The 14,675-nt window shown below is 42.7% G+C and overlaps 1 protein-coding gene across 2 annotated transcripts in view; it reads right to left on the bottom strand.

The window, feature by feature from the left end:
• Positions 1 to 14,675, bottom strand: part of EVA1A (eva-1 homolog A, regulator of programmed cell death) — a 202,334-nt gene that overhangs the window by 84,314 nt on the left and 103,345 nt on the right. The window lies entirely within an intron of this gene.

The following is a 14,675-nucleotide window of genomic DNA, read 5'->3' as shown; positions in this document are numbered from 1 at the left end:
CTCCCACTCTAAACTATTTCTTGGCTCTTTTTATTAGTTATCAACCCTTGGGAATATATTTTCCTCTATCCCCACTTTTCTGTGGTCTGCATTATCATTTGCTAAATATTAGCGTGTGCTATTTATCATGAGGTCCACAACCCTTGTCCACTCCAGGGAGTTTGCAACTAAGTCCCAGCAATAAATTTCCTGATATTCTATAGGCTTTACAGCGCTAAGAGGCACACAGCTGAAATCATTATCTCAGAGCCTTCAACCCCTAATCTCACAGTGAAACACTCATCACCAAAGGCAGGCAGGATGCACAAGAACACAGGTTGTTTATATTCACAGCAGATTCAGACTCAGGCTCCAAGTCTGCTTACTAATAATGATGATTTCTTCAGTTCCTCTGGTTTTATAACATGCTTGAAAGGCTCAGGGAGACCACATTATCTGCAACTCTCTTTCAACAGCATGTTTGGTTCTTAAGAGCTGCTGGGCTAGCAAAGGAAAGAGTGTGTTTGTGGACTGGAGATCTGTTATAATAATATCATGATGACCAAAATGAGCACCATGGTCCACAATTACTGCTATTCTTCTATGTTTATTGCAGAACAGAGTCACCTGAGACCTGACTCAAAGCCTGTTGACTCCACTGAAAGTATTTTGCAGCACGTCCTAGGAAGTGCTTGGACAAGACATCATCTCTTATTGACTTGCTCTACCCACTGTGTTCAGGGAGTTTAGTCTTTTTCCCTGCAATAGCTCTTACCTAAGAAGTGATTCAAACCATGACTAGAAAGGTCACTTCAATATCTCCATATTTCTGATCACAAAGCCCCTTTCAGAGTCATTCCTGGTTAATGACTAGAAATGCTCCAGCTTCTCTTGGCTATAGAATCTGATCCCAAGAACCTTCAAAACAGAGTTCAGACTGAACTGGGGTTATTTAATAAAGATTTGGAGGCGTAATTAAAGAAATAAATTAAATGCTACTAGAATGTACCGGTCCAAAGGAAACACTGGTCTGAGGAATCTGTATTTTTCAAAGTTCTCCAATTTGCCCAGCTTGGTTTCTACCGCCAATCTAAATAATGACAGATGTTGTCCAATCTCTTTTCATTCCAAGTAGGCTGAGAAATCATGGACAAGGTCATTAGTATGAGAGAAGAGACATTCTCCTGCTCCGAATGTCCCAGACAGAGGGACATGGAACAGCTGCTCCTCTCTCAGAGAGGGAGAGCTGCAAAAGGAGGAGACTTGAGCAGCCAAGTGTCTGTGTCCTGTAGGCAGAGGGAGCAACTGGCATAAGCTGGCTTTGCTTTGCCAACCTTATGGCAACAAAAACGAGAGAAAGAACTGGAAAAAAAAAAAATTAGAGAACAGCCTAAGAACAAAAAATGAGGCAGCTTCGCCTGCAGTGGCAGGGCATAGCCCTCTCTTCTGTTCCTCTCTTGTTCTCTCACTGTGATGGGAGCCAAGTTCAGGGTTCCATGGCCAATGCCAGGCTCACTCTCCAACACAAAAGGGCCAGGCAGTCTCAATACTATCCCTGTGGTTTTTTTGCAGCCCTGTAGCCCTTTCTGGCAGTAAAGCTGTGTTGACCTGGAGCAGGGATGCTATTTTAGCATGCCAGGCTCATGAATGCCATAGCCTGTTGTCCCAGAAAGACTGAAGAATAAACAAAGAGGGACTGAAAGAATAATGATTAAAGAACTCCTTGATCTGAACTTCAAATCAAGGATCAATCTATATTAATAACTAAAGGGCTCAAGCACTGGCTTGGAATTGTACCCAGGTTGTAACTAACAACATTTCCAGAGGTTTTTTGGTCCATTCTCCACCCTGGCATGGCCCAGGGGACAACACAGCCAGGGACATTTCACTGCAGCTAGTTTGGGTATAGAGAGTTCCTCTATTCAGATGTGAGCCATGCCTTGCTACTTGCCCTTGGGGCCAGAGAACATTTTTATTGTACAAGTGTAGCCCACAGGGACTCTCTCCAAAACACAGTTAAATCTCCAAACTGGCTGCCCAGTATAAAACTGCCTGCCAAGTCACAGCTGCCTCCTGGATGTATTCAGACTCATCCCCTGTCCCCTCTGGGAGACATCAAGTGCACAGAACATGCTGGGAGCTGCAAGCTGGGGGCATTCCCCCTGGCACAGGGATTTCCTACCTGCAGACACCAAACCAACACCAGTAACTCTGAGGACACTTCTGTGGTGCAGAGACAGTATAGTGGCAAAGCTGCAGCACTGGCTGATGGTGCTGATGGGTTTGGAACCAGCTGGAAAAGGCTCTAATTAGGCTGTGCTGGCTTTTGCCAGGATCAGGGCTGGGTAGTTCCTGTAGAGCCTCACAAACCACAGGGTCTGGTTGGAAGCTGCATGCACTAAACACTCTGCTTAGAGGGGAGTTTCCCTGGGTAACTGGAGGTGTTCACTTGACTGGAGGGGCCCTGGTCCCTTCCTCAGGGGACACAGGTTGTCCAAGCAAGCAGGTCCTTGCAGGTTTGGCTGAAGCATGTCCTTCAAACCAGGCAGAACCTCCCCTGAAGAGCTGAGCACACAGGGTTGGGCAGGCAGAAAGCAGGAGGGCTGTGGAGATGCTCATGGCTCTGCTGGTGTCACCTCAGCTGCGTCCATGTGGACAAAGAGCACACAGAGCTGGTGAAACTGGGTCTGCAGGAGCATTCTCCCTTATACAGTGCATAAACACCACCAGGAGTTTTGACTGTGGGACAAGCTGTTATTGTTGTGTGGGTTAAAGGCATTTCTGGTTGAGAATTGTGTTTTCAATGCTACAAACTCTAGCCCTAACAGCAAACTGTTGCTTCTGAGTTGGGTAAGCTTCCACTGAAACAAAAGATTGGGAAAGGTTTTCTTTTTTCACTAACTGGGAAAAGGAAATGCACTCCAGAAGGACATGGATTCCTTTGATGTCTCGAAATAGAGAAGAGGTTCTTTGCTTTTCTGTGACATAAGAAGAATAGCATTGCCTTGTCCATTTTTGGGATCCGTTGTTTTCAAAGATGGGTAAAAAACAAGAAATAAATAGCAACACGCCTCTCTCCTGCATTCTTGCTGTCTTCCACAGGGACAGCTGCCAGAGCAAGGAAACTATATTAAGACCACTGCATCCATCAGAAAAAGATAAACCCTTCCCAAGGTTTCATCTTTTCACAGTGACAAGAAGCTGGGGAGTCAACATGTAGCTGTCCACATGGGCATCCCGTGTGTGAGATCCCATTATTGTCAGCACTGATCCAAGAATAATTCATCTCTGGTCAAATACCCATGATCCAGTTAAATATGACTGTTGAGTGCTTTTGGAAGGCCCTAGGCTGAAACATCAAAGGCAGATTGTGCAAATATTAGGCAGGATCTATAAATAAACCAAATTGTCTAAAATATCATTTTATGTGTATATATGAGCTACTGAGCTCCACATATCTAGTCAGTACAAAAACAAATTTCCTTGGCTACAGCAAGAGCTTTGAAACCTCTGGACAGCTACATTCAGGATCAGAATCACCATCCTGCAAAACTGGGTTCAAACCCACTGAAGGCGAAGAACTCTTCAGAAGAGACATTATTTACACAAAGCAGATATTATTTAACTATGAACTGATTTTCTACTTTTCCAGTAATAAGATGTAAAACTGATTTTCTTTTAAGAAAAGAGAAATAATTTCAAGTATTTCATACAATTTTAGTAAAATTGTAATCAACAAGGTGCTTGAAGTTACTTTAAACATCCTGATGTTTGAAGACTTTGGAAAGTAATGACAAATAGTTATTGAAAATAGATCATTTTCTAAAAAACATATTCAAGACCTGACCTAATTTCAGATGTCAACAGTGCAGATATTCACATATGGTCCTATCACCATGGGTTCCTTTAAAAATGAAAGAGAGAAACAAGCACTTGTAAGGGGTACCTGAGATATCTACCTGAAAATGAGATGAACTGCAACCTAGAAATGCCATTTTCTTTTCATATACTGACTACAAAGGGAGGCCAACGTATCTAGTCCATATGTAGCTGATTATACTGTAGACAGCTACATCTGGTCAGCATTAGAGTGTGTTTAATAACATACCTATTTGCAAATGCATTCCTATTCAGATCAATATGTCTGTGCACTCAGTACTCAGTCCCTCCACTTATACTCCAGGTTGCTAGTGCAAAGTTTTAGTCTTGAACTTCAGAGTAGGTTGGTCCCAGCTACACCGAGATCCACAACTCACTCAGTAAGGTCCCTCAGGAAAATGCAACTCTCCAAGCCAGGATGAGACACCTGAGACCCAGAGACACTGCATTCCTCCAGGAAGTGTGCAGAGGAGCACTTACAGAGGAACAGAGTAATCATTACAAGTCCCTCTACAGAGGAAAATATTTTTGTCATAACCAAAATGTCAATGCTAATGGTTAAATACATATCCTTGAATAAAATCTGCCCAAGACTTCAGGGAACACATTTACAAAGAGCGGTCATGCCAGAAAGTAAAGCAGTTTGTATGATCCTGGGTTCAAGAAGCCCACATATGTAAAGAGCTGGTGAACCTTTCTTGCAGCCTGGGACAGGTAAATCATTTTTTGCACCAGTCTAGCTTGAGAGTCCAAAAGCCTGGCTCAGCCATGAGTGTGTCAGCATCCCGGGTGCGGGGCGCAGTTTCTTGGCCAGCTGCGAAAGGAAGGTAAGTCAGTCAGCAAGCCAGATCCATAAAGCAGCAGCTCACACTGCTATTAGAGGCCTGCCTCCCCATCTGGAAATTAAATGCAAACATATGCATATGCCTAAGTGTTGCTTAAGAGAAAATCACTACCCTGACAACACTGAATGGGAACAGGAAAGAAAGAAAAACAGAAAGTACAAACCAGTATCTGTGCTTTCCCAATTTAATTTTCTTTACTGTCAGAGGTACCCTCATATTTAATTAAGCACAACTTAAAGGACAAAGAATTATGAGGTGAGGAAGGAAAGAAAATCCATTTGTTTGTTAGCACTGTAACAAGCTAAGAAATATCTAAAAGAAAATTTACACATGTTCCAACTTCAATTTACTAGGTGGCTCGATCCTCTCAAAAGAGAGCCACAATATAGCACCAACATACTGTACTTCATTCCTTACTGATACCCAAGGCATCTGCAGAAGGTTTTGATCATCTCTAATAGCACAGGGAAGAAAATTTGCTTTTCCTCCCTGTGGGAATCAGGTACAGCCTTCACGCAGCAGGAGTCAGACCCTTTGATCAATATGCAGCACGTTAAAAACCATGTGTTAGTATGTAATCCTGGGTTATATCCCTAATGATTTGATTTTTTTCACTGGGAAAAAAAAGTAGAGAGGAAGAGAATTTAATATTAGATATTTTCCATAGTAATAAGAATTACAACAATAAGAAACAATGAAAAAAGATAAATGTGAGAGAGTCATTGAATTCATGACTGAATTCTCATGACAGCAACGGACATGTCAGGCAGGAGACTAACACCTGATCTTACCAAAGCTTCATGTCAATAAAGTTCAACAGCAACTGTAGGCACTGAAAGCAGAGACTCCTCACATCTGTGTGATCATGTCTGCACTCGATGCATAAACCAAGACCCCACGGGAGGTGGGGAAGCTGCTGCTCTCTCCTGCCAGATGCTGAGCAAACAGCCCCAGGGCAGGGGGTCTAACCACACCAGGAGGAGGAAGCCCAGTGACTGCCCAAAGAGCTGATGGCTGATCAGGGTTAAGCAGAAAACCTCTTGCCCTCGGGCCAGTGCCCCTCCACTGAGCCATGCTGACTACCATGCCTGGGGGAAGAGATGTGGTTGGGGTTGCCCTTTTGTAAGCTGTTATTTTCTCTCTAATTTTTCAAGGACCCTTGTAAAAAAACGGCATTTCTCGTCCATTCCAAGGGGTATTTTTTTCTTCTAAAGAAAATACTGCAAGAATTTCATCAAAGCTTGAAGCAAATACATATGATCCAGGGACTAATTAGTACAATCCCCTTTTACAGGCTGGTCCTTGGTACATGCTCCCCGGGTCCCTGCAAGCTATGAGCACCCAGGCTGGGGCAACTTTTGACCCAAAACAGGTTTGCTGGACTCCAGATGGAGCTGCATACCAGCTTTCTCCTCTCCCTGAGGCTTTGGCTTGGACTGAAATAGAGTGACACCCATTCAACAAAGAGACCTCCAAGATTCTGCCCTCCCTCCCTTGCTTCTTCCCCTCAAGGCACTGACACCAAGGTCCATCTGCTGGGATTAAACAGCCTCCAGAGTCTTTGCAGGCAGCTGTGAGATGGCTTTCAAAGATAAGAGATGGCCCAGGGTGGGCTCATGGGTTTAGGAATTTAGTTAAATATCTTTGGAAGGGATCTAGTATGATTTTCTTCATTGTTTATATTATGCAGTATCAGTCATCCTTAAGACCCCAGGCCTGTGTGTGTCAGTAAAGCTCAAAACACAACCTGCCTGCAAATGATCCTGAAACTGTTCCCCATGATCCTGTTTTCCCCATATAGAAATGCTTCCCTACTCTGACTTTCTGAAATTGCTACATTCTTTGGCTCAGTTCATGTAAATGAGGGATACTAAGTGAAATACTGAGCAGCAGGACGTTTGGGACTGAAACTCCAGAGCAAGAGTCAGCTTTACTTCCTGAGTAGTGGTGCTGCTCCTGCCCGATGCTGAAACAGCAGTCATGGCTAATATATGGCAAAGAGATTGTAAGTCTCTGCTGGCCCCAAGGGGGAAAATAATCATAAGCCTGCTCGGTGTTTGTTAAAAGATACAGGTAATTGTGGAAAAGAGCAACAAAAAGACAATTGAGTGGCTGGGCAGGTTGATTTATGAGGAAAGATTAAAGGAGCTGAACATGAATGGCTTAGCTAAACAGTGACTAAAAGAGAACATGAAAAGTAGCCACTGTCAACAGTATTTGAAGTGTCTGTCTGAAGGGGCATTAACTGTTTGGGTGTGGATACTTAGAACAAATGGAAGTCTTGAAAAGGAGGTAGGAAATGTAAGTGCCAGATGAATGTTAGGGAAAGTTTCATGAAGAACAATGGCAATCTCCACCCCACTGTAAGGCGCGGTGCCCCCAAAAAGTTATCTATGCTGAGCAAACATTACCTAAGGAACTTCTGGGAGGTATCTATTCTTAAATACCTCACTGGCATCCCCATCTCTAAGCACCAGTGCAGAGCTGACCAGACACCAAAACTGTAAAAGCCCATTCCAAAACTTCCATACAAACAGAAGGTAAAAGGTCCACGCCTTAGACCTCAGAGATCAAACAGAAATGCAAGAAAATGTCTAAAGTGAGGGGAAAGAGTGATCTTCTGGAATTCTCCTGTACTACTGGAGGACGGAATGGGGCTGGGTTTGTTCACAGGTAGTGAAAAGACACATAAATGTCAGCCTCTACACCCTGCCATTACTTGGCCTCTCCCAAACAAGAACTTGAACTGGAACAGAAGAAATGCTTTTTAGTGATACTAAAGAGACCCAGGCTGGTCATCACTGAGCTGCTATAAATCACATAAGTCATAGAAGGCACAGCACCCTCCTCCCTGTCTAGTCCATGCAGAACTAGTGGTTTGACCATGGAGAGCCACAGCTCTGGTTCAAAACAGCAGTAAATTAGAAATTATCTTGCCATATCCTGCTGCTTTTTTTTTCATTTCAAATAATCAAGGATTGGGCAGGAAATACTGCATTGTGAGAATTCCACCAGGAGAACAAAGCATGTATCTATTCATCTAACAAAGCCAGCACAGAACATACATTGATAAAAGACAGTTGATAGTCCTTGGGTTCAGCTGCCATAACACAAACTCCTGTGTAAATGTTGTCTCCAAACCCAAAATGAGACTAACACTTTCCCTCAAAGTTTGGCTGGCCCAGTCTATGTAATCACTGGATCACTCTCAGCAGGAAACGCTTCTTAGCAAAGTGAGTGCATTGCACAACAATCCTTGCTGAGGCCTGGAGTGTTGGGTTTGGGTGTTTGGTTTTGGTTTTGGGTTGGTGGTTTGTGGGTGGTGGTTGGGGGGGTAAGGCTAGCTCTGGTTCGTCTGCTTCCACAACCGGCGGTGATAAAGGAGGTGAGGAGGGTCTACGCGTTGTGTCCATGGAAGATGTTTATTCCATGGTGCAGCAGAGGCCAAGACCTCCGAGGCAGAGATGCCTCGAGGGCGAAGGCCTCACATGCACAGCCACATGTGGAGCATAGACACACGTGGAGCATAGACAGCAAGATGGCGGAGGGTAAGGGGTTTTATAGGGCAACAGAGAGGGGCAGGGACACACACAGGCCCAGTGACCTCTGGGTACAGGGGAGGTACAGGCGGGGTTAGGGTATAGGAACCAATAGGGAAAACTGGGGGAGTGGCTAGGACCACATGGAGTAGGGAAGGCAGGACAATAGGTGACAAGTACAGTTGTTAAGAAAGGGGTGTGGGGAACTTGCAGCCATTATCCCAATACTGGAGGTGTGGTAACATTAGTAAAATCATTACTGCACTTCCCAGCAATTAAATATGCATTTGATCATAGAGTCATTTCAGTTGGAAAAGGCTCTAAGATCATGGAGTTCAACCATTAACCCGGACAAGTGCACCACTAAATTATGTCCCTAAAATGTACTCATGTCCATGTACCTCTTATCAATGGGCTATAGATACCCCTGAGTGCCTCTTATAGTGATTTTCTACTACAGCAACAGCTCACAAACCCCAGTTCTACTCAGAGACACCACCACAGAGGTCACGTATATTTGCATCTGTGGTGACTTTCACAAAATTGCTATTTATTTCATCTCTCTGTCCTGGTTTTCTAATTCTCTTTTCACGGTGAGAAACAAATTTTCAAAATTTTCATTTCCCAAATCCCAGAGGATTTCCTGTTTGTTTTGCATTAAAGTGGGGAGAGAGCAACTAAAAACCAGCTGGGCAGTGGTAGGTGCACAGCAGAGAAATGTGTGCATGCTGGCAGAAAGGCACCAGCTGTGAATCCTTCTATAAAGGGTGCAAGGAAATGTCATTGTCTTGATACGTTTTAATAAAGGGAAGGCAGATATATATATATTTATATATATATATGTGTGTGTGTGTGTGTGTGTGTGTGTGTGTGTGTTTGTAATCCATGCAAATATATCTTAATTGGTCATGGTGTCAAACGCTCCCTTTAAATTTAATCTAATGAGAGTTTCACTGAGCTGTCAGCAATCTCCAGTAGCCTCCAGGGACTAATGAGTGAGCATCAAGGTGTTAATGCTTCTGGCATTAACCTCAATTAGGAGGAGTTAGGATGATCAGTGAATCAAGGGTCAGCCATTCATTGCTGAGACATTCCTCTGGCTGCAGCCTGAAGCTTTCTGCTTGAAAAGGGCTGGCAGACTGGCTGCCAACCTCCTCACCAGTTAAGAAGTCTCATACCTGGCAACATTACTGTTAATTACTATAATTGAAATCTGTGCAGGTCTTAACAGGCATGGAGACACAACCATAACCCTATTTATGAGGCTATTCAATGAGGTTCCCAGGTAAAAAAAACCTGTGGTGTTAACATTATAAATATCTACCACTTACTCATAGTCAGAATTTTTAAAGCATCATTAAGGGCATCAATATGACAAAGAATAGAAAGTCTGTACAGCGTGGTTAAGCATACAGGGAAAAAAATCACCACATAGATAACCCATGTATCTTTAATTCTGCTCCACTTAATCTCTCTCCAGAGTTCCTGAAAGGTTTCCTTTAGAACTATGACATTCAGATGTCATCTTGCACAATCATTCTCAAATAGATCTGTTTTTCAGGGATGAAACCATGGGTGGATCACAAGCGATTTTGAGGCTGTACTCCTCCTATTCAAGTGTGGAGGTCTCAGACAGCCAGGTAGAACCCTGCAGATCCACCCCAGGCCTGAAATCCACTCTCTAGATTGCAGATTGCTGTGCAGCCTCAAGGACTTGCACATATTCATGCCAGAGGAAATAATTCAGTGAGAAAATCTGTTTAGGAATCTCGAAGTTGTGTCAGCCACCATAAAATCTTGGTTATGTTACAGTTTAGCATCACACTTATTACAGTAGAAACTACAGGTCCATTATAAAACATTTCTTAAATTTCTAAATTTATAAAATATAGTAATAATATCAGAATGAAAAACAAAAGTCCCACCTGCCTCCTTCCCATCCTTGCCATCACCACTCCACTACAACAGACTGACCTCCCTTCCCTGCAGTCTTCCCCTGTGACCTTTAGACCACTGTCCTTACCAACTAAAACAAAATAAAACAAAACAAAACAAGACAAAACATAGAGATAAAAGGAATAAAGGTCTCAGGTGCGCACACCTTGTGAACAGTGAAGGTCAGGGACTCTTTTTCCATAGCAGAAGCTCGCTATGTCTCCCAGAGTTGAAGGACTGCAGCAGCAGGCTTGCAAACATTGCCTAATTGTAAGGTAGCATTTGTGTTACAGTTCATTCTGCTTACGATCATCATAAAAAGTGTCCTTTGAACTCCCTCTCTGTTTCCTCCAGCCCCATCTTCCTTCCTCCCCATCCCCAAGGCAATGATTTTTATCTCCGAGCCTCCATTTCTTTTCTGCAAGAATCAAAGGGTTTTCAAGCCTTTCCCTTGAGGTGACAGCATTACCTGTTCCTCCTCCACCTGAGATGCAAAGCTTTGCTTCCTCAGAATATTTATTTACCCTAATCTGTGTCAGACACAGACTCATTCTGCCCTGGTAACGAAGAGTTGCTGTGTCTGGGCCAGCCAGGCCAGGCGTGTTCGGACTCTCCTGGATTGATTCATATCAAGCTACAATGAGCTGTGCAGTGAGCAAAGACAAACAGGAGCAGCACAGTGACAGCTGTCAATTCCCTGATTTACCAAGCTCCATCTTAAAACTAATGAGGCTGCTTGTGCCATGTTTCACATCCCTGTGCAATCACTAATGTTAAACATAAACTGTTCTTTGTCCCTGTACTATGTTCCTCCTTGGTGCAGGATGGCAGAGCTGCTAAAGCCTGTTATTAGCAGCTACCTCCAAGCCCATGAGTAAAGCATGTGCCCCAGTCACTTCAACACTGGTCAGCAAAATAAATGGCATCTTGCCTTTACCCTCAGGTAATCCGTGAACTCCAACAGATCTGTGCCATGAATCCAAATTATGAGTCTTGCTGACTGATGGGTTTTCTCTTTGCTTCTCTCTGAGATCCAGGAAACTGCATCCACAAAAATGTTAGGTCATCATCAAATGTAATAAAATCAGTCTCAGAAGTCAGAAAATGTCAGCCTTGAGCTATGTGCCTCCCCCCCCCATCATTGTGCAGTCTTTAATTACACTGCCATTGCTTTTTTGACAGATTCTGTGAAGTATGACTAATTCTGAACGTGAGGCCAAAGTTTCTGAAAGGAGAAACAAAATCCTTGCTTTTCCCTCACCTGGATGGAAATGGGCAGAAGTCTGGAAGGAGATTCAACAAGTCTGTTTGCTTGCAGAAACTGATAACAGATGTTACATCACCAATGAAAATCTACTCTGCCCCCTCTCCCATACCACCAGCTGCAGTCCTTGACAGTTTAGAACAAATCTGACCTTGAGAATAGAAGGCCATAAGAAGAACAACCAGCCAGTCAAAGAAGTCAGCAAATATATTGACCCCATCCTAGCTCCTGGAATCATTTAGGGAATTAATAAAGATGAAATGCAGAAAATGGATTTGAATCCCATGCAAAACCAATTAATAGGAAAATCCCTCTCCAAACCCAAGTGTAGAGAGTGATATAACCTTAAGCTGAAGTGCAAGACACCAAGCTACTATTTGAGAACTTTTCAGCATTAATACTCATGGCTAGAGGTAATTTCTCAAGAACTCAAATAAACATCATGTTCCTCTTTTACTTGAATAAATCTATAAGAGTTGGAGATCTGCCAAACTGTGGGAGTGGAAACCAATAAATTTAAGACGAAAACACTGGTATTAACATTACATGGCAATAATAATTTTGACCAAAATAAGCATTTGCACAAGAACACAGTGGTTGAAAGCATCGAACCAGATCATAGAATCATGGAATCACAGAATGGTTTGGGTAGGAAGGGACCTTAAAGTTCAACTGGTTCCAACCCACCCCACCATGGGCAGGGACACCTTCCACTAGACCAGGTTGCTGAAAGTCCCATCCAGCCTGGCCTTGGTCACTTCCAGGGATGGGAGGTTGTAGATATAGATATCTGCATTGTAGAGGCTCTACATGTAGATAACAATATGCCAGCTAAGCACCAGGAGCTCCTTTTACAGTCAGTACAGGAGAACTGTCACTTCAAATATGCACTTCATCTCTTTCAGGCACTTACTTTAGGATGAGATGATTTGTGCCTCAAAAGCAGCTGCTTTTCCACATTACCTGTAAAAGGAATTTTTCTCACATGGGAATGTCTACACTATAAATCTCTATGGTTTATATGTCTACACTTGGTCAGATGAATCCCACTTCATGAATTTTTCAATATTTGTAGTCATTACATGAGGATTGGATAGCTTTTTAAAAAATAGTCTATAACTTGAAGAGAAGCATAGGCTTGCTACAAAAATTACTGGGCAAACTTCTATTAACCTAGGAAAACAAGACAATGGATTTAAATAGATGTCCTAAACTATCTCTGAACTCAGTGTCTTAACAATGAAAGTAGCCACATGGAATTATATAATATCATTATTCTGTTCTCTATTTATTTAGTAGGCCAAACCTATGTGGCCATGAATTTAAAATCTACATGTACATTATACAAGAAGCCCAGTTAAACAAACATTATGAGACATTATACATTCAGTGGAACATCCCTAGAGCTAGATTGCCTAAAATGTTTATTTGTTTGTAAACAGCAATTTTATTTCAACTTTTGAAGAAAGAAAGACTGCGTTATACATTCTGTGTCTCTCTAGCAAGATCCTGCCTGCATTGCCCTGTTTCAAAGGGGTGTAAAAGGCTTTTGTTTTTTCTTGGAAGTCTGGAATTGCTCCTTTTCTATTTTTTGTAGATCTTGGAATTCAGTTTTATAGTGCTTTTGCAGTGATAAAAATACATTTTCTACATTCATGAATTCATAAATTTTAAGAGCAAAAGGAACCATTACATTCATCCAGCCTGAGGCATTGATAGATTTACTGCACAGGAGCTAATGGACCAGAGCACAGTCCCTTTGAGATGACAGGAGAGAATTTGTGCAGCTTTTTTGCCTCTCTCCTCATCACCATCATGAGGGCAACCACCTCAGAGCTGCCTTGTTTAACACAGACCCTGCCTCTAGTCCAACTTGAAAGAACATTTATCTAAACACAACATTTTAGAGAAAGCCAGGCTGCTTTCCCAAGCACTCAGAGAAAGCAAAGGTCAGCACACCCCCATCACCCCAGAGCACCTCGACCACCTCTCCTTGACCCAGCAGCACCAGACACCCCAAAGCAACAGTAGCTGCTGTTCCTGTGCTCAGGCTTTGTTCTTTACCTGCACAGTTCTCTCGTTGGGATGTGAAGCACTTGGCCCCTGGGACTCAGCTTATTGCCTCATAAAGCAGGATGGCAGGATTATTAATGTGGCAGAACTGCAGGATTTTCCAAGCAATTTATGAGTTACCATGGCAGTTCATTAGCTCTCAGCCCAATGACCCCTTCCTGGTGAGCATGAATCAAGCAGGAGGCATGCACACATCTAAATGTACAGCAGATATTCACATCAAAAGCACATCCAAAGCTATATTTCCTCCATTTTGTTCAGCACATGTCCAACCACAGCACTAAAAACTCACCAGTTATCAGGACTGATAACCAACCCACTGAAGCACACTTAGACACAAAGAAATTCACAATCCCCATCTTTTCATTTTATTCTCATCAAGCCATTTCTGATGGATGCCTGTATTTAAAGAACAGCAGGTCCTTAGCAGAGGATTTACATTTGTACCCTCCATGGACTGCACAGCGAGGCAGGTGTGGAAGTGGGGACAGTGGACACTCTGAATGGCTCCCTTGACTTTCAGTGCTCAGAATAAGGTTTCACTTTACACACAGACAAGCCCCTCATCCCCACTCAGGGAAGGATTTGAGAAAATATTTAACTTTCATGGTAATTATCCATAGGTCTTAAAATAAAGCACACACTTCAATGCTTCCTTGAGTCCAAGTGGCACCATGTGCATGAAAAAATTCCACAGGTTTTTATGCAGTGCTCAGTTAGGACTTCAGCATAAGCCACAAAAACAAGTCTAGCAAACTAGAGAGGAAAGAGATATAGAGAATTAAAGGGAGCCTTTGAGGTTAATAACTGAACAATTAAGAAAATTACAAGGTCGTGGGCACAGTAAGTTTTATCAGTAAGTACAAAACCACTATCAAGCTACTCACAGATATTACAAATACAATGTTTTGTACCAAAGAAAGACAGAGGCAAAGGGAGATGTTTGGGAGAAGAGGAAACAAGGAGACAAAGACTTCGAGTAAACCTTTATTTTTCTCAGATGCATTAATGCTTTTTTATTTCATTTTCTCCTCTATGATTTTCAGGGTATTTTAAAGAAAAGGCAAAGCTAAAATTTTTATATCTGCCTCTATTACAGCTGCCACACTCAGAACTCAACCTCACCATGCCTTATGTGCTTCCCAGAATGAACTTGCCTTT

Source organism: Lichenostomus cassidix, chromosome 3, assembly GCF_008360975.1.
Source record: "Lichenostomus cassidix isolate B80296 chromosome 3, HeHo_3.0, whole genome shotgun sequence".
NCBI lineage: Eukaryota > Metazoa > Chordata > Aves > Passeriformes > Meliphagidae > Lichenostomus > Lichenostomus cassidix.
This window is presented reverse-complemented; position numbering and strand designations above follow the sequence as displayed.